Source organism: Aedes albopictus, chromosome 2, assembly GCF_035046485.1.
Source record: "Aedes albopictus strain Foshan chromosome 2, AalbF5, whole genome shotgun sequence".
NCBI lineage: Eukaryota > Metazoa > Arthropoda > Insecta > Diptera > Culicidae > Aedes > Aedes albopictus.
The window spans coordinates 506,512,514-506,538,031 of record NC_085137.1 but is presented as its reverse complement, the minus strand read 5'-3'; the positions used below and the strand labels follow the sequence as shown (position 1 = coordinate 506,538,031).

Below are 25,518 nucleotides of genomic sequence, written 5' to 3'. Positions count from 1 at the left end.
ACACAAACCGCCGTTAACAACCGACCACTTTTCGACGCAAGAACTAGCCAAAAAGAAAATTCTATCGCGCGTCTCCACTCCACTAGGGAGCAGAAACCTTTAGTCTATTCCACACAGAAATACACTGAACGCGACTCACTTGTCGGCGCCCGGATTTTTTCTCGACCGGCGAACCCGAACTAACATTTTTCACTCTTTTGTGTAAATGCAAAAAAAATGGAAGAAAATATTTATTTTCAACTAAAAGTGTATTGGAAACTAGCGCCGATGGGAAGCGAAAAATTCGGAACCGACTCGAACCACGGCGCGCGCACACTCGTTCCGTCGTCGGAGCCCCGGCGAGAGAAGAAAGAAAAAAAAATCGCAAAAATCTAGCAAAGCAAGCGCGCGAAACTTTGCTGCTGCCGAACTACCGCACACTACTGACTGCTTGGCGTCCCGTCGTTGGAGCCCCGCAGAGAAAAAAATCGCAAAAATCTAGCAAAGCAAGCGCGCGAAACTTTGCTGCTGCCGAACTACCGCACACTACTCTTTTTGATATTATGCATGAAAGATGACACAAACCGATATAAGCGAGAGTATATCGTTTCACAGCAGGTCCCTCAAATATAAATTTTTATAGATCTCATGACTCAGTACTAGTTACAAAATGTCAAGAATGCTTAATGTAATTTGTTGGAAAGGTAAAGTGAGTAATCTTTAGGTAATTTTCAATGAAGTGATGTTTGGCTACTTCAGCTAAAATAACATGATTTAAACACTCATTCAACTATAAGTTTAAAGCCGTCAACTCGGACATTCTATTGAAATAATTTACTCCATCTAGGTTCAAAATGGATGTTGGTGATTGTTTTAGCACGTTCATAAACTGAATTAAATTTTTATCAAGGTGAACATGAATGAAGTTTCAATATATGGAAGTCTTGGATAATGTTTGAAAGTCACGTGCAAAAAAATGATTGAAATAAGTTGACTTTTGAAAATGAACACGTAACGTATTTAATAAACGATTCATTTCGATTATTTCTACCCGGAATATCGTGAAATGAAAATAAATTATAGAAAGCTTTATTGATTTCAACTGTTGCAAGTTACCCCATAGTGATTGTCGAATATGATTATGATTTTTTACATTACTTAGTCAATAAGTTTACCAAACTTTAACCGTTCAGCTAAGGTTACTATTAGGTACCCTAACTGAAAGCAAGGTCATCAGACTTATCGCACTTACCATAGGGCAGAGGAAAAGCACGATTTTCATACTTGTTTTTATGGAATAAAATGTGCAAACCGTTTTAACAGTGTAGCTGAACAACAAACAAAGAAACAAAACTGATTTTTTCATTAAAACGATCTTTGGTACACGTAATTTTGTTAACCGAAATGGTGGAGTGGTGCATACTAGCTTTCATTATTATGAAAAAAAAAATCACATTCAATGTATGTCATCGTGTTGCAAGTTGCATCGATGTTGCAAGTTACACCGATGTTGCAAGTAACCCCATTTGACGGTATTCTTTCAGCAACTCCTTCAAGAATTCCCTCTAAACTTTTCATCAGGAAATTAGCCAAGGGTTGTTTCAGGAATTTCCCGATTATTTCATCTGGATTTTTCCATAAATTTGAAGGTTTTTTTTTCTAAATAATTATGGAGAGCTTGCTTCCTGAATTTCTTCACAGATTCATGCTGGAATTATTAAAAGTTCCTTCAAGAAATTTCCTAAAAAAAAATATACACGAATTTCATCAAGATTTTCTACAAGGATTCCAAATAAGTTCATTCCGGAGCTAATCCAATATGTGTTTGAGAAATTCATCCAAAGATTTGATTTGGAATTCCTCCAAGGATTCCTTTTTGTCATTCTAATCAACACCATGTGCGTGTTTTTGTTGGCTAGGGAACAACGTAGACGAAAGAATTTGTATTTGATGGTCCAATCGCAACTAAGAAGCTTGAGTTTTGAATGTACCAGAGCATAGCTGTGCTCAAACTGTTCGGGTGGTTGGACGAGGAGAGCCAGAGGGTAATGGACGAGAAGAATGTTGCCAGAAGCCGGATGCTGGTGTCGGGGACCTAAGAATAGCCGAAAAACGAAGCAACCACAAGAAGAAAAAAGAAAATGATGAAAATGTGATTGCTGAGGCAAAAGAGAGTACGGAACAGAATGGTATGCGGAGATTTTACGAAACTGTCAATGACGTGCGGAGAAAAACAGCGCCTTCTCTCGTCATGTGAAACGACCGTGATGGAAACTTGCTGACAGACAAAACAATGGTGGCTGCCAGATGAGGAGAGCACTTCGAGGTATTATTGAACGGGGGGGTATGGAAGAGCGACAGACAGAATTCGAATCAACGACGACGGACAGGTTGTGCGTGCAACCTCCAACGCTAGACGAAGTCAAGACAACCATTGGAGGACTGAAGAACAACAAGGCTGCTGGGAAGGACGAACTCTTGGCCGAGCTTCTCAAGCACGGCAGTGAGCAGCTGCATCAACCCTTACTCCATATGATATTGATGAGGAACTGAGAAGAGGAAGAACTGCCTGCTAGTTTATTGGATGGTCTTAGGGCCTGTCCATAAACTACGTAGACTCTAAGGGGGGGGGACGGAGGGGTCTGGCCAAAGTCTACGCTCCATACAAATTTCGAAAATTTTGTATGAACAAAAGTCTACGAGGGGGGACGGGGGGTCTGAGATGGCCGAAAAAAAGTCTACGTAGTTTATGGACAGCGCCTTATTCGCCCTCTATACAAGAAAGGGCATCGACCGGAGTGCGCGAACCGGAATTCTGTTTCACAGACTGAGGCCGATTGAGGAGTCCTTCGTCGGCGAATACACGGTGGGTTTTCGTGAGGGCCGATCAACGACAGATCAGATGTTCATCTGCGATAGACTTTCGATAAATTTCGGGAGTACAACTTGCAGACCCATCATCTGTTTATTGATTTCAAGGCGGCGTACGATTCAGTGAAGAGAAACGAGTTATGACAGATATTGATTGAATATGGTTTTCCGGCGAAGCTGATTAGATTTCTTCTAGCGAAGCTTGACGGATAGAAATCGAGTGTACGGGTTGAGGATGAGGTTTCATCATCGTTCGTTACCTCAGATGGACTGAAGCAAGACGAAGCTCTTTCGAACTTACTGTTCATCATAGCACCGGAAGGGGCGATAAAGGGAACTGGACAACTTTGGTCCGGCCGTGGTAGTGGTGGCGAAGTGTTTATCTTGGTACTCTAGTGACGTATGAGAAGACGAATTGCGGCTGAATTGGGCCTTTTTCGGTCTGCAAAACCAGCTGAAGTCCCGTAGGCTGCAACGAAGACAAAACTCGCGTTGTACAAGACTCTGATTCTTCTGGTTGCTTTATACGGTCATAAAACGTGGACGTTGAAAGTAGTTAATCGGAGAGCCTTTGGAGCCAGCTTTGGAGTCTTCGAACGTAAAATGCTGCGAACAATACTCGGCGGTAAACTCGAGGATAGCATTTCGCGGTGTCGTATGAACTACGAATTGTACGAAGCATATACTTGGAGATGGATATAGTGAAGCGAATAAAACAAGACAGGCTACCATGGGCTGGGCACGTAGCTCGTATGCCGGAGGAAGGACAAGATAAAATTATTTTCAGCAGAAAACCAGGAAGGGGTCATCAGCTTCGTGTCAGGCCGCGCACACATTGGCTTTTTGCAGTTGAGGAGGACCTAAGGACTCTTAACGTTCAGGGCGACTGGAAACGATTGGCCCAGCACCGAGACCGGTCGGAAGCGGATACTTCATTCGGCGAAGACTCGATGCTACGAGTTATAGCCTATGTAGTATCAAGTAAGTATCTCTATTAACGAGATTTATTCCCTTCCAAAGGAAGAAACCACATTTTACAGTTTGTCGGGAGTGGAATTCGATTTCAGGTCCTCGGCATGATAGTCATGTGCTCTTACCATCTCACCAGCTCCACTCTATTAATTTAGTTATTTCTTTTTGATCGGAATAGTTGTTAACTACCTGGGGCTGGTTAGAAGCATAAATCAATCGTCTTTCAAGAATTCAAGTTGTAACACATTCTACCTATAGAATTGACATATCTATTCATCTGCCGGGCACGTTTTTCAACAACTTTTTGCGGGTAAAGCTATCTTTATTTTTTTTTCTACTCTAGAATTGAAGGCAGTTTGTGACCTTGTGATTTGCGACCAGGTTTCAAATTTATTATTCTCGTTGGGTGGTCAAGCTTGTAAACGGGAGATTTGTCAGGCCACTACCATCGCTAAACGATCCCATAAAATCCTACCAATATCCGAAAAGTCATAATGTTTGTGCCGTCGTGAATATTCAATGGCCCCAACTCCGGTAACCACTTTAAAAGTATCGGAAAGGCAATTAAATGCCAAATGAAACAAATATCCGCAATAAATATTTCGCTTCGTTCCGATCCAATCCAACCGCACACTTCAGAACTGCTTGAGTACAAGACAGTATACTTTCTCCTCGCAAAATGTTAATCAAGTAGGAAACACATCCCGATTGACTTCCCTGCTCAGAATCGCAATGTTTTGGAGTTTTAATTTGTTTATGTTTGACTGTTTTGCATATTTTAATGGATGGGTTTTATTTCGATTTCGAAGTTTTATGACTCAGGTATTTCGATCATGTTCCATGACTGGGAATACTCACTACCGAACTGATCGTTCGAAGGAGAAGACAAAGAAGCAGTAAAACTACTTCCGTCGTTTAAAAACATGTGTAGATAAAATAAGCATCCGTCAATACCTTCAAGCATCGAAAGAAACGGTCGAAACAAATCGATTTCTCACCTTCTTCCTATGGGTGTTGATGAGTGCTGACGACGACGTGACCTTCAATCCTACGGGCAATACGTCCAACGAAACCGAAGTTGGTCCAATCTGTAAGTAAAAGTGAAGAATAAGAGAAATGGACGTAATCAGTGGACGGTTGTTAAATTCAATTTATCTTATTATTTCTGTTGCGGGGGGAGGGGTCCGCCCATTGAAGAAAAGCAAAAGTGACCGTCGGCCACTCGCCCGACTATTGGCAAGGGTCCGAATCAAGAAGGAGGGGAGACTACCCGCCGGATAAATTGTCGTCTGGCACTAGCGATTTTTCCGCTCAATGATGGGACTAAACGAGCAAGTGTCCCGTCGTCGTCGAGCTGGAATTGGTGAAAGCTAATAAAATTGATTTGCCCCAAACATCGTCGCCTACTTGTGTCGTAGTTTTTTTTTCTTTGTTTCCTCGGGTCCATCGTAGAAGGCGCCGGCCGCCATCCGGAGGGAGCATAACGCTCTAAAAACAACGACGCAAATTGAAGAGGGAGGAAGCCCCACGACGAGCAGCAGCTACTAGAAGAGAGGCCCCGCCCTTCCCAGTCCCAGGCGAAGCGAAGAAATGCTGACTGTCACTGGTAATTTTGCGGCTTTTGCGGCCTATTCGAGCAATTTGCAAGTTGAACAACGGCGACATTTGCGCCGACGACGACAGTTCGGGGAAGGAACGGAAAAAAAACTAGCCTCCGAAGGGGGTTTAAGCCGAATGATTAGGGGAAATCAGTATGAATGGCGTCATTAGAGTTAAATGATTTAGTCTTCTCGTAACTAAGCATTGATTTTCCAGGTGAACTAAGGTTTCCTCAAGGATTTTCTTAGCGTGAACCCTCTACCAAAAATAGCATTTCCAACAATAATTCGACATCCACATGGCCTTGTGCAAACGCAGAGGACTCAACGACCTGAAGTAGATAAGCGATTGCCATCATCGCTTCCATTTCCATCTTCACAATTACCAGTAACCTGACGTATCAGGCGCCATTGACGCCTGAAAATAGAAGATCACCAACACTCACACTGAAAAGATTTGTTGCCAAGTTACTGACCAAAAAGAAAATAGAAGTAGAGAAATAGAGCATACATCCGTATGATTCTAAGCGCGAGATTTTTTTATATCAATTTCAGGCTTAGGATGAACAGTGTTCATTGAACATTTAGATGAATTCTTTCCAATATGGAAGCGCGAAGAAAAGAAAAAGTCGCAAGAAATTACGCATTACCATTTTTATCGCTTAATTTCTACGTCTGTGGCGGCAAGACCCGTACTAAATCGAACCGGGAGGCTAAATTTGCATTGCGTCCGTGAAGAAACATCCACCACCAGCGAGCTAGTGTAAACAAGCAAACGTGCTAGCAAATTTTTCACGGTATGGTGTCTTCAAATCTTCGCACGCGGTCCGGTGATGGCGCTCGTTCGCAAATTATGCGCGTCTTCCCTGATCTGAGAGTCAATTCGACTATAGCCATTTCCGTCGCCGCCGTCCACCGGACTAACATCGAACGAAACGAACGAAAGTGAGAGAATTCCCCGAAGGCGGTTCGATGGAATCGGTGTTGGCCGAACAGGGCTTTTGGCGACTTACTCGCGCCGCCGGAGGAAATCTACATACACTGCTGTTGCGCTGCATATTTATGCTAAACAAAACAAATATTTGCATATTTGCTGGGTTCGTGGTGTGGTGTTCCTTCCTAGCATGACTTACTGGAATCCAGACAGATGAGACCTTTCTTCCAATTGCGATTGTAGGAATAACACCTGAAGCTGATCTGTGCCAGTGGGTTTTGCCAGTAGAGAAAGTGAAGTTTCAACAGTGGAATTCTGCAAAACTGTTTGACTGAAGCATGAATCGAATGGACTCCGATAAATACTTCTCTTTTGGTGTAACGTTTCAACTAGGTCAGGACTTGTTTCTCAGTTCAACGTTCTATTAGCACTTTCACGGTTGCCAAAAATAAGTCAGTTCTGATAGCTCACTTCATCAGTTCACCTTTTTTTCAATCGTTTATTCCCAAGGTGATCAATGATATTTTCATTATAGAAAGTTCCTTGACAGGTGCGATAACCTGAAAGGTGTTCCGTCACGCTTTCTCCTGATCTACCTGGGCGTTCAAAGTTTTCTCCATGAAATAGTCCACAAATTCATAGGGAAATTTCTTAGAGAATTGCCCAAAAATTTCTCCAAAAGTATTTTGGATTTTTTTCAGAAAAACTTTTTTTTCAAAAACAGATTTAGATTTTAAGATGTTGTAAGTTTAGTTTCTCCAGCAGTTTTTTGTCAGGAATTCCTATGTTACTCTAAAATTTCGTCCAACGATTCCTTTAAGATTTTTCACAAAGATTCCTTTGGGAAATCCTACCAAGATTCATCCCGGAATTTCTTACAGAAATTCTTCCGAGGCATGCTCCAGAAACTACTATAATATTTCATCCAGGAATAGTTCCATAGATTTTCTCCAGAAATCCGTCTTCCTCCTCCAGGTCTTCATGTAAAGAGTTTTCCTAGAATTCCTCGGCTTATTATCGCAGGAATTCTTAAAAAAAAGAAAAAGTTCTTTTTCAAAGATTCTTGTAAGAAATTTTCCAAGGACTTCTCAAGGAATTTTAGCAAGAATTATTTCATCTTCTTCTTCTTTATGGCTCGGCGTCCCCACTGGGACTTGGTTTGCCTCGCTTCAACTTAGTGTTCTTTGAGCAATTCCACAGTTATTAATTAAGGCAAAACTGGAAGCATTTCCTCATATTTTTGGTTTTTGATTTTTTATTAAATAATGAAGCAATATTTTCAAAATCGGTTTTCGTGCACATGTAGAGTATCAAGGTATCTTCTGAATTTTTTTGAGGTGGAAAATGTTTTCCATTTTTGCAGAAACCTTTTTTTTGTGAAATTTTATTCAAAAATGGTTTCTGCAAAAACGAAAAACATTTTCACCACAAGAAAAATCAGAAGATACCTTGATCAATACTCTACATGTGCACGAAAACCGATTTTGAAAATATTGCTTCGTTATTTAATAAAAAATCAAAAACCCAAAAGTGAGCAAATGCTTCCAGATTCGCCTAAAAGGGCTTTCTTTGCCTGCCATTTCATGAATCTGTGTATTGTGAGGCAAGTACAATGAAACATTATGCCCAGAGAGTCGAGAAAATTTTCCCGACCGGAACGGGAATCGAACCCGCCGTCTCTGGATTAGCGATCCATACCCTTAATCACTAGGTTAACTGGAGATCCCTATTTTCCTTCAAATAACGCTCCACGAGTTGCTCCAGTAATTTCTTCAAGAGTTATTCTAGCAGGTTCTCCGATTATTTCTAGAGAAGTTAATATCGCACAAAAAATGCGAGATTGTCACCAGGAATTAGTCTTCCAAGCATTTCTCAAAGGACAAGTTTCTAGAGTTCTTACAAGTTCTCTTGCATTCAATCTTCCATAGATTTTTGAAAAAAATCTTAGATTTTTTTCAAGAACTATCTTTTTTTTTACCAAATTTGTACCTACAAACCGATTAATCATCCATGATTTTTTCCAGAAGCCATCAACGAATTTGTCATCAACCAAGAAATGCATTGATAAATTCTTGGAGAAGTCATTAGAAGAAAAGCAGGAAAAAATATAAAATAAGAATTTATGCAGCATCTTTACAATCCAGAGAAATTCCTAGAAAAATATCGTTTGAGGAATTTCATCCATTTGAAGATTTGCCGTAAAAATCATAAAACAAAAATCCTGAATATATTCCCGGATGAAACTCTAGAGAAACCCACCGGAAAGAATACTGAAGAAAACCTTGGAAGTATTTCTGCAGTAATTATTGAATGAATTCCTAGATGAACTAGTGTAAGAATATCTGGAGCAAACCATAAAAGAATTTCTGAAGAAATCCTTGAAAAAATTCGTCTTGTAATCTTTGAAAGAAGTTCTGGATTTTTTTTCCTCAAAAAATCATGGAGTAATTCTTGGAAGAAATTCTGGAGCAAAACGGAAAGAATTCTGGAGTAATCTTTGGAAGAATTTGGAAAAAAGTCTGGAAGAATCCATGGAAAATTTTCTGGAGGATTATTTGGAAGAATTACTACAGTAATCCTTGGAAGCATTTCTAATGAAATCTTTGATAGAATTTGTGGGGAAATCATTGGATAAATTCCTCCAAGAAGTCTTGGAAGAATTTCTGCAGCAATTCTTGAAAGATTTTTTAAGAAATCCTTGAAAGAATTCTTTAAGGAATCACTAAAAAATAACTGGAGGAACTCTTGAAAAAATCCTGAAGGAATTCTTTGTCAAAATCATTAAAAAATAACTGGAGGAACTCTTGAAAAAATTCTGAAGGAATTCTTTGTCAAAATTTCTGGAGAAATATTTGGAAGAATTCCGGGAGTAATCCTTGGAAGAATTTCTGAATGAATCCATCTTTCGAATAATCATTGGAAGAACTCCTGAAGGAACTCTTGAAAGAATTTAATATGGAATCCTTCAAAGAATTTCTGAAGTCATCATTGGAAGAATTTCTGAAAAAATAATTAAAAGAATTTCTGGAGTAATCCTTGAAAGAATTCCTTTAGGAATCTCTGGAAGAATCACCGGAGGAATTCTCTGAAAAATCCTGGAGGAATCTTTGGAAGAACTTCTGGAGGAATCCTCGAAATAATTCCTCGACGAGTCTTTAAACGAATTCCTGAAAGAATCCTTGAAAGTACTTCTGGATGAACCCTTGGAAGAGTTGTGTCTAGAGGAACAATTGAATTTATTTCTGGATTAATCCTTGGGAAAATTCCTGAGGGAATCCATGAAAGAATATTTGAAGAAATCCTTCAACTGGGGGACGAAGCCTCTCAAAAATAGACAAATAGCAACTTTTTTCAGCTTATCGCACAAGTTTTCACGTATATATGTCTGATTTGAGTAGAAGATGTCATTTATATCAAAATTTCATTGATTTTGAGAGGCCTCGCTCCCGCTACTTCATCACATTTTGGGGCGTATGCTTAAGGAATCTTAAGCATACTTTCTGCAGGAAGTTTTGAGAGAGTTTCGGAAGAATCCTGCAGGAACATTTGGAAGAGCTCTTGAAGGAATTGTTGAAAGCGTTACTGAAGTAATTCTCGGAATAACTCCTGGAGGAATCTTTGAAAGAATTCGTGAGCTGTGGATTATGCTGAAAAGTAGGCTTTGTCCCAGTTGAGACACTATGCCAAGAAAAAAAAAATGAAAATAACTGGAAGAATTTCTTGGAGAATCCTACAAAAAAATGGCAGCAGTCCAACCTTGGTCACGTCCAACACTCGCCAGATCACGCTCCACCTGGTCTGCCCATCGTGCTCTCTGCACTCCACGCCTTCTTGTACCAACCGGAGGGTTAGCAAACATCAACTTTGCAGGGTTGTTGTCCGGCATTCTTGCAATATGCCCTGCCCACCGTATCTTTCCGGCCTTGGCCACTTTCTGGATGCTGGGTTCGCCGTAAAGTGCAGCGAGCTCGTGGTTCATCCTTCTCCGCCACACACCATTTTCCTGCACGCCGCCGAAGATCGTCCTTAGCATCCGTCGCTCGAAAACTCCGAGTGCTTGAAGGTCCTCCTCGAGCATCGTCCATGTCTCGTTTCCGTAGAGAACCACCGGAACGTCTTGTACATGGTACATTTGGTGCGGGGGTGAAACATTTTTGACCACAGTTTCTTCTGGAGCCCATAGTAGGCACGACTTCCACAGATGATGCGCCTTCGTATTTCACGGCTCACGTTATTGTCAGCCGTTAGCAAGGAACCGAGGTAGACGAATTCTTCTACCACCTCGAAAGTATCCCCGTCTATCGTAACATTGCTGCCAAGGTTTGTCCTGTCTCGCTCAGTCCCACCTGCCAGCATGTACTTTGTCTTAGCCACAGTCCGATCTTTGCTGTTTCACGTTTCAGGCGGGTGTACAGTTCTGCCACCGTTCCAAATCTTCTAGCAATAATATCCATGTCATCCGCAAAGCAGACAAATTGGCCGGATTTCGTGAAGATCGTACCCTGGCTGTTGAGCCCGGCTCGTCGCATATTCCAAGGCGATGTTGAATAGAAGGCAGGAAAGTCCATCATTTTGTTGCAGTCCCCGTCGAGATTCGAATGAACTGGATAGTTCACCCGAAATCCTTACGCTGTTCTGCAGACCTTCCATCGTTGCTCTTATCAGTCTGGTAAGCTTCCCGGGAAAGCTGTTCTCGTCCATGTGCTGTTCAACTTCACATGTGCTTTAAGCGACGACTTCGATTTGGTGGTGCGACGATATTATCTATTATTATATCATATATTTCTAAAAGAGTAACAATAAATAAATGGAACGAATTGTATAAGATGTACAGGGGATGGCCAAAATGTTTGGGATAGGCAACTTTTTTTTCTCTCACAAAAAAGTTCAACATGCTATATTTTTTCATAGAACGCATCAAAAAATCTCAAATTTTGACTGTTTGTCAACCTATTATATGTGCATCATTGGTACAAATTTGGGCTTAGAACCGTTCGGGTAAAACACTATTTTTCAGACAACTCATTTTTGAGCTGTCATATCTCGGAAACCAGTGAACCAAATTGAATGAAAATTTAAACGTACACTAACAATATGTAAATGCTTCACAAACTATTAAAACATTGGTACTTTTTTAACATTGAAAAAAGTTATCATGGATTGACACTTTTTGGATTTTCCTCGAAAAAACGTAATTTTTTCACATCAATGTCAATAAATTTTAGTGTTGATATCCAAAGATTTTCCACTTCTGTTCTCAAAATATCTCTAATCAGATATATTAGAGCCTATTTAGATTGAAGGAGGAACACATTTGATAATTTTTGTGTGGTATTGTAAATTTGACTTATTATCCTCTATATGGGTAAAAATTTCAACCCGGTATAACTTAATTCGCCGTGAGAAAATATTACATTTTATAACGTCGTATTAAGTATCAGTATATTGTTGATAAACGTTAAAAAATTCATTCAATTCGGTTCACTGGTTTGCGAGATATGACAGTTCAAAAATTAGTTGTCTAGAAAAAAGTGTTTTACCCGAACGGTTCTAACTTCGCGAAATATTAATCAATCGAGCCCAAATTTGTACCAATGATGCACATATAATAGTTTGACAAACAGTCAAAATTTGATATTTTTTGATGCACTCTATGAAAAGTAACAGCATGTTGATTTTTTTGTGGGAGAAAAAAAAGTTGCCTATCCCAAACATTTTGGCCATCCCCTGTATATGTGAAAAAACAACCTCATTTGATTGTTCAAGTTAGTAGAAATATCATCTTCGAGATATGCTTTCCATTGAATAACATAATTGAAAAGTAATTGGATGATTTTCAACCGCTATTTAAACTTTCATGTGGCTCATCAACCTATCTCCCCATACACTGACACTTAAAAATAGGGTAACCTGGGGTAATACGCACCCTCGGGGCAAAACGCCCTCACGCTATTTCACTATATAAAGGAAGCTCCGTCAGATGCAAACAAACTAGACGTAAAATTGAGCCGGACAAGCCCAAGAATGACAAGAATATTCAAACGGAAAGCGTGAAAAACGATGATTTTCCGCATTTGTAAAGACTGTCTAATATGAAGCGCACGAAATTTAAGCAATTGCAATTCTGATTATATGGGATCAACTGTTACGTTTGTAATAAAGTTGATACGTTGTAAAGTAGTTTTAAGAATTTTCCATGGATTGCATTCTCCAATTCATGGAAAATTCTTCGATTGTTGCATGAAGTGTGTTACGTTTGTAAATTGTTGTGAACATTTAGTCAGTTTATTTTTATATGTTATACCAAGGTTTGTACATCTGTCCCTGAATTTTAATGTGCATTTGTAGTGCTCCTAACATTTTAGGAGTGATACAGTACAAAACACACAAGCCGTCCCCTAACACGGACATCAAATTGTAGACGGTCTTGTGTTGTTGCCCGAATCAAGATGCCCCCTTAGGATTAGAAATTCCTAGACCAAAACAAGCTATGAATGCCGCAACAGATGCTGCGAACTAAAAGGCGAACTGCCAGAAAAAATACGATTACAGGATTGACTGATGGACCAAGAACAAAAATGAAACCTCGTCATCCTGGGATTGGACTTCGTTATCTATTTAGATGACTGGGCACAATTCATGTTGAGTGTTGCATGTTTGTGTTTTGTGCATTTGTATTGTTCCATTTTGCTTTTCGTATCTAAGTTCCCAGACGTGGGGCCCGATACGGAAAATAAAATGTACATTTATAAGGTTCCAATGTTTTCGTTATATTGGCGCCCAACGTGGGGCCTTGCGCATTTATAAGGTTCCAATGTTTCCGTTATATTGGCGCCCAACTAAAAAACCCACGTTCATGTTAAAGTTTAGTGTTTCTTTGTTGATCCATCTGGTTTAGGTTACGTAAATTTAGAGTAGATCAGATATGAGTGTCCGCAACAGTAAAGATAGATAAAGGCTAAGTGCTTGGTTGATGGAAGTTCTTTGGCCGTTGGTTAATGGCGTTAGATCATACACTTTGCCAGGATTCGCTGGCGCTATTAGTTTTAAGTTAGCCTGGTGGCAATTAGTTTTAAGTTAGCCTGGTGGCAATTAGTTTAAGGTTAGCCTGGTGGCAATTTAACTCGCGGAGTTATCTGGTAAGCGTTTGGCTTACGTATTTTAGTTAGTCTGGTGACACCAAATAAAATGATCATCGCTGCCATCAACCGACCACTTGCAAGGATGGTAAATAGGAGTGTTTTAGAATTCGATTTCGAATTCGCGATTTCGATTCTTGAAAAATTCTTCCGCTGTTGCTGGTGTAGTGTTACGTTTGTAATAAAGTTGATACGTTGTAAAGTAGTTTTAAGAATTTTCCATGGATTGCATTCTCCAATTCATGGAAAATTCTTCGATTGTTGCATGAAGTGTGTTACGTTTGTAAATTGTTGTGAACATTTAGTCAGTTTATTTTGTATGTTATACCAAGGTTTGTACATCTGTCCCTGAATTTTAATGTGCATTTGTAGTGCTCCTAACATTTTAGGAGTGATACAGTACAAAACACACAAGCCGTCCCCTAACACGGACATCAAATTGTAGACGGTCTTGTGTTGTTGCCCGAATCAAGATGCCCCCTTAGGATTAGAAATTCCTAGACCAAAACAAGCTATGAATGCCGCAACAGATGCTGCGAACTAAAAGGCGAACTGCCAGAAAAAATACGATTACAGGATTGACTGATGGACCAAGAACAAAAATGAAACCTCGTCATCCTGGGATTGGACTTCGTTATCTATTTAGATAACTGGGCACAATTCATGTTGAGTGTTGCATGTTTGTGTTTTGTGCATTTGTATTGTTCCATTTTGCTTTTCGTATCTAAGTTCCCAGACGTGGGGCCCGATACGGAAAATAAAATGTACATTTATAAGGTTCCAATGTTTTCGTTATATTGGCGCCCAACGTGGGGCCTTGCGCATTTATAAGGTTCCAATGTTTCCGTTATACTGGCGCCCAACTGAAAAACCCCGTACAGCTAGCCGGAAGGATTATAACTTCAGTCTCAAGGCCATTTTATTTTTGTGGAAAAGTGCACGTCCATAAAAGTAAAGTTATTAGGTTAGATTTATTCGTTACGTGATTTGGAAAGCAGTTTGGCTTTCGGGTAACATTTTAGATGTTTTGAGTTGAGGTGTTTTCTGGGGACTTGTTAGTCCTGTTCACCGCTACGTTTCTGGAAAGCATTGTGGCTTTCGGGTAGCACAACTCGTTTTGGTTTTGTTTTGAGTTTAGGTTAAGTTATTTATCTTTATCGTAGTGTTAAGTATATGGCCTTAACACTATTGTTATGAAGGGTATGAAGCACATGGGAGCTGAATTTTTCGTGAATCGGTGAACGATTCACGAAAAATTCTCGCTCAAACGTTGGATTGTGTTACGGGTATAAATATTTGTTACATTAATAAGACAGAATAATTGTTTAATGTGTCCAAAGTTTAATATTCGTGCGTTCTTTGTGTTGTATGTTGAATTTTAACTTGTAAATATTCCCCTAGTATTAATTAACATTTATAGGGTTCTGGCAGAAAAGAGGCCCATGAAGTGCAATCCTATTTCGATTTCCAACTTTCAGGCTATTTCGGGCAGCGGTCAAGTACTAGAGATGTAAATCTTTCCCTGCCACGGACTTCAAGTTGTTGAGTTCAAGTATCGAACCCTGAAACGGGATGCCCAATTAGGATTAGTTTTCCTAGACAAAACCAAGCTATGAACACAGCGACAAATGCTGTGAACTAAAAGGCATTCTGCCAATTAAAATACAAATCCAGGATGACTGATGGACCCAAACCAATAAATGAAACCTAGTCATCCTGTGATCGGAAGATGTTATCCATCTGGATAACAGGGCACATTTATGTTATATGTTGTGCTGTGTCCACTTGTGATGTTTCTTGTTTGTGCATTTATAAGGGTTTATGTGTATAGTGAAGTGTCAATACTTTGTAATAATTAATTTCTTTTATTTTTGTAACACAACATATTAACTACCTACACCTTCCATTTGCTGCCGTAAATAGTAAGATGGAGACGCATGGTATTTCTTTAGAATTCAAAGCGGGATATGCCAGAGGTCGTATTGCCCCACCTCAAGGTGCGTTTTGCCCCCAACAGTTTTTCAGCACCCAAAACGCAACACTTTTTTAAATTGCTAATTTGATTCGGTAAAATTGATATCACGCGAACCAGAAGTTGGCGTCTCTTAGTCAAATAAGTAATAGTAGTTTACGCAACAAGGTGCAGAATGAGGATTTTTACAGCACGAGTCGTATATTTATCCAACGAGGCTTGCCGAGTTGGATACTTACGATGAGTGCTGTAAAAATCGAGTTCTGCACCGAGTTGCGTACAACGTTTTTTGCAATTTCATAAATTATCACTTGAGGATAGTTTTTAACAAATTTTTTTCGTCAAACTGCACACTGATGTTCATAGCCATGTTTAAGAAAGTCTGATCATAGGTAATGCTGTGCTGTTGTCACAAATTTTCAAGCCTGCGTCCAGAAAGCAGCAAGAAGTTGATCAAAACTGAAAAGAGTGCTGTAATGGTTCATTACGCAACGCAAATCAGTGCGGTAATGAACCATTACAGCACTGCTATTTTGGTGTGGGAAAGTAGGCCTTTTCCTGGCAGATTTGCGTGAAGTAAAACAGCCTATTACGATGAGAAATTGCAAAAACTAACTTTCAATACGCAAGACACCCATAAAATCCTCCTAATCTTAGTTATTGGGCCACATTTGCTTAGGGGGTGCATATTACCCCACCTTCCCTTATATCTCAAAAAATAAAAAATAAAACAAAAATAAAAATCTTCAATTGATTTGATTACTCAATTGACCATTTACCGTTTGGCCGCTTATATTGCTCAATTTCATCAATTACGGCTCATCTGCGCGCATCTCAATCACGCGGTGTGAAGCAAATTATTCAATCACGAAGATCGATAAAAAAAGCTCATTAAACGTGAGAAACGATCGACACATGTTGTTTGGGCTATTGCTCTTTGACCATTAAACTTGGATCCCGAAACGTTATACCACCGGAACCACGTTGTTCAAACTACTCCCCTAAAATCAGAACAGAACGGAAATGGAGTTGAAAAATGTATCTGGCCAAGTTCCCGCCCCGCCCCATCGATAATCCCACATGCCAGCTGAGCGCAGTTCCAATTTGCAATCTATCCGTCCATCTCATCTCGTCTTCGTCGTGTGGTGTGGTGAGCACATGGGGCTACCGATTGGTTTGCTGAGCTGCCGCGCGGAGATGATCTTTACCGCCGCGTCGCGCCCACCTCCCGACAGCAGTCAGTAGGTATAGGAAGAGATGTGACGGAACGGATAATGATGTTGTAATGAGCTCCGCATCATCGCGCGCCGGCCATCAGTTGAAGTTGAAACTGAAACGAGCTGTCTGTTGGTAGTGCACTGATGCTCTAGGTAGGTGCGGGTGGTTGGTGTGGTGTGGTCGGTCGGTCATTTGGTTTGGTTGGTGGTCCACCGAAGCAGCTGTCAGTTGGTGGTCGATGGTCGGTCGGTGGTAAAGTGGTAACCAAGTTGGCAAGTGAGCGCAAAAAAACGAGAAAACGAAAACACTTGTCATCGCTGTGTGGAGAGTGAGAAGGTTAGAGACAGGCCTGGGAAGGGTGCGGGATCGAACGGGAAGTCGTATTATTATTAATTGCTTTTGAGCGTGTGCAAGAGGCGGGAATCCTTTCTCGACTTGTTTGGAAATGACACCCTCACTTAGTTGGCTTGGTTGTTGAAACAGAAACGGGGCAGAAGTGCCTAAGGAGAGCAGTTAGGTGCTTGAGGCTTTCAACAGTTTTCGGAACGGAACGATATTGATCTATTAATCATCTTTCCAGGCTGAGAGGTTACTGTTCATGTGAAGTGTTTGGTGCTTCTTTGGAAGCGTGCTGAATGTTGGGGTCTTTCATGACGCATGTGGATTGACACATGTGTGGCTATATTGAGATAATAAGGTGTTATGAAGCCACTTATGGAGCAAGTGGGCATCAATATTTCCGACTTCCCATACAAAGCTGACGATTTGAAATCGATTTGTGTTGCCATCTGAAGTAAGCATTTTGAATAGAGATTTTATCTAATTTCCGTCTAACTGAGCACCGACCAATAATGATTGGGGCTAATCTTACACCTCGCTTAATGTCTCATGACCATTAATTTCCTTCAGATAATAAGATATTACAATTGCCCAAGCAATTGCCCCTCGAGTTATGTGCACGTCTATTTCGGGCACAACCTGAATCTCATTCCCGGCACACCTTCAACGTAATACTATGGTACATAGAATGCCAAACATTATGATTTGATCGTAGGTGTTTATTCGAAAAGTCGGTCAAATTATTCACAATCTAAATCAAACCATGCGTTCAAAGTACTTTTAAGTAGGAAACTTTTAAATTGAGATGAATGTTTGGCATAACGACCTTACTTACCTTACCGATCAGGCTAAGGCCGGGGGACCTCTGCTGTACATAGTAGCCGTCTCCATTCCACTCGGTCCATGGCTGTTTGTCTCCAGTTCCGCATTCTGCGTAGGGTCCGCAGATCGTCCTCCACTTGGTCGCTGCGCTCCACGCCTTCTTGTACCAGTCGGATGATTCTCGAGAACCATTTTAGTCGGGTTGCTATCCGACATCCTGATGACGTGATCCGCCCACCGTAGTCTCCCGATTTTCGCGGTATGGACGATGGTTGGTTTTCTCTGCAGCTGATGCAACTCGTGGTTCATTCGCCTTCTCCAAGTCCCGTCTTCCATCTGCACTCCGCCGTAGATGGTACGCAACACCTTCCGTTCGAAAACTCCAAGGACACGTTGGTCCTCTGCACGTAGGGTCCATGTTTCGTGTCCATAGAGGACGACCGGTCTAATCAGCGTTTTGTAGATAGTTAACTTCGTGTTACGGCGAACTTTATTCCATCGTAGAGTTCGGCAGAGTCCAAAGTAAGCACGATTTCCTGCCACAATGCGCCTCTGAATTTCTCTGCTGGTGTCGTTGTCGGCGGTCACCAATGAGCCCAAGTACACGAATTCTTCAAATCGTACCACTCGTGTTAATCCCCGCTCTCCTTATTACACCTTCTTACGCAATGTTGAACAGCAAGCACGAAAGACTATCACCTTGCCGTTACCCTCTGCGAGATTCGAAGGGACTCTAGAGTGTCCCTGATACTTGAACTACGCACATCACTCGATCCATTGTCGCCTTGATCAATCGTATCAGTTTATCCGGGAATCCGTATTCGTGCATAATATGCCATAGCTGTTCTCGATCGATTGTATCATACGCCGATTTGAAATCGATGAACAAGTGATGTGTGGGCACGTTGTATTCGCGGCATTTCTGCAACACCTGGTGGATGGTGAACATCTGGTCCGTTGTAGCGCGTTTACCCATCAATCCAGCCTAATATTGCCCCACGAACTCTCTTGAAATCGGCGATAGACGGCGGCATAAAATTTGAGAGAGTATCTTGTAGGCAGCACTCAGTAGTGTGATCGCGTGGTAGTTCCCGCAATCCAACTTGTCGACCTTTTTGTAGATTGGACACACGATACCTTCCATCCATTCCTCCGGTAATACTTCCTCCTCCCAAATCTTGGTAATGACCCAGTGTAGTGCTCTCACCAGTGCTTCTCTACCGTATTTTAGAAGCTCGCTTGGTAGTTGATCTGCTCCAGCGGCTTTGTTGTTTTTCAACCGGCCAACCTCCTCCTCAATCTCTTGGAGGTCAGGGACCGGAAGTCTTTCGTCCTGTGCACATACTCCTAGATCTGTTACCACGCCACCTTCGGTACTTGCAACGTCGCCATTGAGGTGCTCATCGTAATGCTGCCGCCACCTCACGCTCGCTCGTGAGAATATTCCCGTGATTATCTCGGCACATGTCGGCTTGTGGCACAAAGCCTCTGTGCGAGCGGTTCAGCTTCTCGTGGAACTTTCGTGTGTCCTTAGCGCGGTACAGCTCTTCCATCGCTTCGCGATCTCGTTCTTCCTGCTGGCGCTTCTTCATCTGGAAGACTGAGTTCTGCCTGTTGCGCGCATGTCTGTAACGTGCCTCATTCGCTCTCGTACGGAGTTGCAGCATTCTCGCCCATGCTGCATTCTTCTCGTTTTTCAACTGTTCACATTCGCCGTCGTACCAGTCTTTTCTGTGATTCGGAGTCGCGAAGCCTAGTGCTGTAGCCGAGGTACTACCTATGGTGGATCGGATGTCCCTCCAGCCACCTTCAAGTGTAGCTGCGCCAAGCTGCTCTTCCGTTGGTAAGGCCACTGCTAACTGCTGCGCGTAGTCTTGAGCCACTTCTACGTTACGAGCCCGATGTTGAGCCGCGGCGTTCGACTTCGACGCGTGGTAATAACTGTCGAAAGTTTTTAGCGCATGCATAGAGCTACTAAGTAGTGATCCGAGTCTATATTCGCACTGCGGTATGTGCGGACGTTGGTTATATCCGAGAAGAATTTACCGTCGATTAGAACGTGGTCAATTTGGTTTTATGATTGATGATCGGGTTATCTCCAGGTGACTTTGCGGATATCTTTGCGGGGGAAGAAGGTGCTTCGGACTACCATACCACGGGAGGCTGCAAAGTTTACGCATCGCTGGCCGTTATCATTCGATACGGCGTGCAGGCTGTTTCGCCCGATTACCGTTCTGTGCATTTCCTCTTTTCCTACCTGCGCGTTCATGTCGTCGACAACGATTTTCACGTCACGCGGCGAGCAACCATCGTGTGTTTGCTCTAACTGCGCGTAGAACGCTTCTTTCTCGTCATCGGGTCTCCCTTCGTGTGGGCAGTGGACGTTGATGATTCTGTAGTTGAAGAAACGGCCCTTAACTTTCAACATGCACATCCTTGCGTTGATCGGCTGCCACCCGATCACACGTTGTCGCATCTTGCCCAACACTATAAATCCTGTTCCCAGTTCATTGGTGGTGCCACAGCTTTGGTAAAAGGTAGCCGCTCGATGCCCGCTTTTCCACACTTTCTGTCTTGTCCAACTAAGTTCCTGCAAAGCCACGATGTCGAAGTTGCGGGGATGTAGTTCGTCGTAGATTATCCTGTCACATCCTGCGAAACCTAGTGACTTGCAATTCCATGTTCCAAGTTTCAAATCGTAGTCCTTATTTCGTCGCGTGGGTCTTTGCCGATTGTATCGAGTCGTATTTTCTCCTATGTTATTCGCAATGGGGATTTTTACGGGTGGCTTATTGGGCCTACGCCAACACTCCTGTCTCGCCGGAGGGCCATCGTGCCAGTTCTGTTCAACGTCCCAACCAACACTGGGACGACCACGCTGATGGAGCTACCACCTTGGCTCTAGCTGGGCGTGGTGCAGCGTTTCTTATTCAGCCGCTGGATGTCAGAACAGACGCTGTTTGAGCCGCACCTCCTTGGTGAACAGACGCTCAGGTCGTACCTCCTCAATCTAGCTGAAGTCAGAAGGACAACAGTGCCGAGGCTGCACTACCAGCTAAGCACACAACTCTTAGCTGGCGGTCTTTGTCATCGCTTGACCCGTGGAAGCATGAGGTAGGAACTTGTGAGGACCAGAGCTATATTGGACGCTCTCCTTATCGACTCACCGTTTTGCAGCCCAATATGATTGCCCACCAGGTCATAATCACAGTGCAACGAAGAAATCCTTCTCTGTGGTTGTTTGTTTGTCGCTGTTTTGTATGCGGAAAATCCATGCACACATTTTCTTGCATCCTCCTTAGATGAAGACAACCCCCAAGATCTTGCATAAGATGTTAAAGTAGAGGCGATATGCGTACATTTTACATGCGCCTAAATGGAGGCATGCACGCATATGGCCTCCACTTTATCATCTTATGCCACATCTTATACGATTACTGGATTACTGGTTGTCTGGGAACTTGTTAGTTACATTTTACCGACGAGTAGAAAGTGAGTAATTCAATTATTTGAACAGCTTTTGCTGAAATTGTGCAGCAATGATACCCAACGTTGAAGTGCCACAGAGCTTTTGAGAAATGTGAATTGAAGGTTGGCTCATCAAGTAAGTCTAGCGAAGTGAAAAATGAATAGTGATGAAGAATAATTCGGCTAGATGTTGCTTTAGAACGGTTGCCTTCGTCTTACGCAAAACGAGAAAAGTTTCAACTCGAAAGTGGAGTGAAATTTCACGTAATAATATTTCCAGTGCTTTAAGGGCTTGGGGCTAGTTATTGATAGTATTAATCATTTTGCTTACATTCGATGAGCCATTGTCAAAAGAAAGCTGGAATATCTGTAATTATTTACTATATCCCGTCTGATATGACGGGAATCAACGCATATGACGAAGAAGATTTCTATCTCGTTTAAAGTATTGTTCAGAACAGAAATTTAAAATACTGTTCATGGGTTTCTCAACACAACAAAGAAAACCGTGGTTGTCGTAAGCAGCAGGAGCGAAGAAGATTTTCAAATCTATGAATTTAATTTGTAATGTCTCAAGAAACAGTTGACACATTCACAGCAATTCCATACACCGTTTTGGTTCATTTTTGGTTATGCTCTAAGAACTGTATGAAAAATTCCTTCAAAGTAGTTAGTGCAAATTAAGCTCCAAAGTAATTGATGTAATTTAAGAGCCATTTTGCCTTTCTATTTTACTTTTGACGAATAACAAACGAAATAACGATCTAATGGTCCTATTCACACAAATAGACATAATTTTTATGCACCTTACCGCCCGTTCGCATCTTAAGCGTCTTAATGTCATCTGATGGCGCTAAAAGCCGATTAACTCCCTCGAAAAAAAAGGGAAAGGGCGCGTAATTTGTGAACTCTAATCTCGCTTCTGCTGGCTCATCGTCGCGTCGTCCCCATCATCCGCCTGATGACGGTCGATGCGCAGTGTATTACCATCACCGTTCAACAGCTAGTGCCATCATTTAATGAATGATGTGAAAGCGGCTGACGACGATTTGTGGACTTGTGGTGGCGGCGGTGAATGGCAACTTCTGTTGCTCTGCTCGCAATCTGGCCCGACAGAAGACGGGGGGAAAACTGTGGCACATAATTCTTCACCATTAGGCATCGGGAAAGCGCAAGTACACACCGACCGGCGTAGATGAAAAACTATTACAAATGGCTAATGGCGCACGATTATCATTATCCCCGCGGTGATTCCGACTGACTGGATAAGGGCCACGGCGGGTACGATGACCCATGGTTCGGTGTTTCGCTGCGACCAAATAAAAACGCACATAAAATACCTGCGTATTTGCAGTATGCTCAACGAACCCACAAAGCGAACAATGTCCACTATGGGGGTCTCTAGTTTAGTTAGCCTAGTGCTTAAGGCTATCCATAGCTATGGATCGCCAATCTGGAGATGGCGGGTTTGATTCCCGTTTGGGTTGGGAAAACTTTCTTGACTTCCTATGCTTAGCGTATCATCGTGATTGCCTCACAATGTACAAATTCATGCAATGGAAGGAAGGCCCTACAATTAAGGACAGACCTGTTAGAATCCCAAAATGGCCGCCACAATGGCCGACTTTGCCACCTACTCACGATTTCGAGGGCACAAATCTCTTCGTAAACAAAACCAGCGCACCTGATCTTCTTAAGCTTATTACAAGTGAGCAAGAACAGAATAATAAAATGCTTTGTTGTGTAAAGCTTGCTTCTTAAGATTTGTGCGTTTGAAGTTTCGCTGCACTGTTGAAGCGGGATGTCAAGACATTTTGTCCTTTTTTTATTCTTTTTTTATTCCTGTTCGGGTTTGTCACTGCGACCAGTTTTTAGATCTATTGTGACATTACCCGTATCCTTAGTGTAGTGCATGTCGCATTACTCAATTGCCATTGAGGGGCAATAAAGTATCGATTTTGATACAGTTTTTGTTTTGTTTTCTTAGAAAACAAAACAAGAGAACTGATATTGGCCATGCATCGGAAATTTAGCATCACCCTTGTTTTACTGCTAAATTCTCCCCAGTAGGAAGTTTAGGACCCGGGTTTTAACATTAGCAGCGATATCATTCCAATAATGGAACATGTGTTCAGTAATAAGGATTCTAGTATGTTCCTTGCGTACTAGCACTATCCAGTCTTCGAAGAGTTAGTACATACATGGATCCCTAACCCAATTTGATTTCCTTTGCATTGAGTTTAGCCTCAGATGGTGAGGTTTTTAACTATATGCAAAGTAAAGTTGGTAAACTCAGTTTTATTCAAAAACTGGAAGTCACCAAAACACCAGTAGTAAGGACTAAATACTATAATTCCTTGAATTACCAGAACACATATTCCAAAATTGAAAAATAGGACGACACTAGATTTCGGTTTGGTAGATCTATCACCGTAACGCAACCCAAAAAGGCGATCTACCCACGCTACGGGCTCCGTTAAAGATCGAGCATCTTTTAAACCCCCTCAACCATTCATCCCTCAGCACGGGTCGCCTGACACCTTGGATTGGGGTTACCTGTTTGGTGGACTTTTACCCCCGGAACAGGTGGTCCGTAGTGCTATTCTAAGCCGGCAGCTACACGGGCAACATTTTGTCCTTAATAACTGTAGAAGTGCCCAAAGAACTCTAAGTTTAAAAGAGGCAGGCAAAGTTCATGTAGAAACGTAGAGCCGTTGAAACGTACGCTCAGAATATTTTTTGTTAAACCTTAACAAATACATTGCGTAAACCAATTTTCGTAAATGGAATATTAATAGCAGATAAAGAGTGAAAAGAATTCATGTGTCGTTTGCTGTCGGTCATGTTCCCAACGGATTCTGGAATGATTTTGGAACGAAGTGGTGAACCGGTTTCGTAAGATGGTTCTCTGAAATTAAGACAAATGAAGATTGAATGCCATTGACTTAACAAAATCAGTTAGAAAATGACTTTTGCACAACTGTTTCTAGATTCATAATTCGTCAAAACTAGACGTTTGGTACGCATAGGCTCAGCACAAGCAGGTTCTGACCCAATAGAGATATTATAACACTAGAAGGAAGAAGGTGTGGTAACTTTTGAATGCCACTAATTCACTGGCGGACATATTTAACAATTTTCTCTGCAAAGCCTCTGGCTCCGGTAGTGCCTGCCCTCAATTTGCCTACATATTGAAACTGTACTAAAAATAAAACTCGTGTCATGAGAGCCTACATAATTGAAAAACATTTTAGAGGATTATCTACTATACATCTAATAATAAACTGTCCTTTTTTGGAGATTAAAATAGAATCAAGTTTTGATGGTAAAATGTACGTACTATCGACTAGAGAGTACTTACCATCGAGGTATGAATGTGAAATTTTGTCAAACGTTTCTCTAAAATAATATAAAAGAAACTTTAAATTTTCCATCTATCAGTAGCAAGCGCTTCGAATAAACACATTGTATTTTTTTCCAGAAATTAAACGTGAAATTTTCACGGAAATTTGTCTTTGTTATATTAATTCAACAACTTCTTGTTCCCTTGGTAATTCTTCAATTACTTTTAAATAAACCTTGATGAGAGATTTCACAATGAATTTCTAGTAGAATACACTAAAGTTTTAACGCGTTATTTCAGAAAATGTCTTAAAACGTCAAGTCAGATGTGAAAAAATACTAGTGGTTTCAGAGAGTTCCCTGATGTTTCAGAAGGGCTTTTAGGGGCGTTTCAGAGACGTTTCGAGGGGTTGCAGGGCGTTTCAGGGAGGTTTCAGAGGCGCTAAAGGAGGTTTCATGAGCTTGTGAGGGTTTAACCCTAAAAGGGATACCTTCATGGCCTCAGTTTCGTCACCTCACTGAGTGTGTTCCATCAAAGACGAGCTCTGAAAGGCGCCTGGGGTCCAATGGACCCCAGGTATCCCTTTTAGGGTTAACGATGTTTCAGGGGTTTTTCAGGGGCATTTCAATGCGTTTCAAAGGGTTACAGGACGTTTAAGGGAGATTTCAGATGCGTTTCAGGGGATTCCAAAAATGTTTCAGGTGGACATTTAGGAGTGTTTCAAGGCGTCTCAGGTCGTTTCAAGGAGTTACAGGGACTATCTCAGGGAGGTTTCAAATGCATATCAGGGGATTTTAGAGAGATTTTCGGCAAGTTTTCAAGACTTTACAGAGGCGTTTTCAGGGTGCGTTACATGGGGTTCG

The 25,518-nt window shown here is 41.6% G+C and overlaps 1 protein-coding gene across 5 annotated transcripts in view; it reads right to left on the bottom strand.

Annotated features, from left to right (window-relative positions):
* LOC109621712 (uncharacterized) overlaps window positions 1–25,518 on the bottom strand; it is a 438,995-nt gene that overhangs the window by 205,078 nt on the left and 208,399 nt on the right. For all 5 annotated transcript variants that reach the window (XM_062854500.1, XM_020075850.3, XM_020075849.3 and 2 more), the window contains exon 3: window positions 4,821–4,910. The gene's annotated coding sequence lies outside the window, so the exon portion shown is untranslated. The remainder of the gene's footprint in view (window positions 1–4,820; window positions 4,911–25,518) is intronic.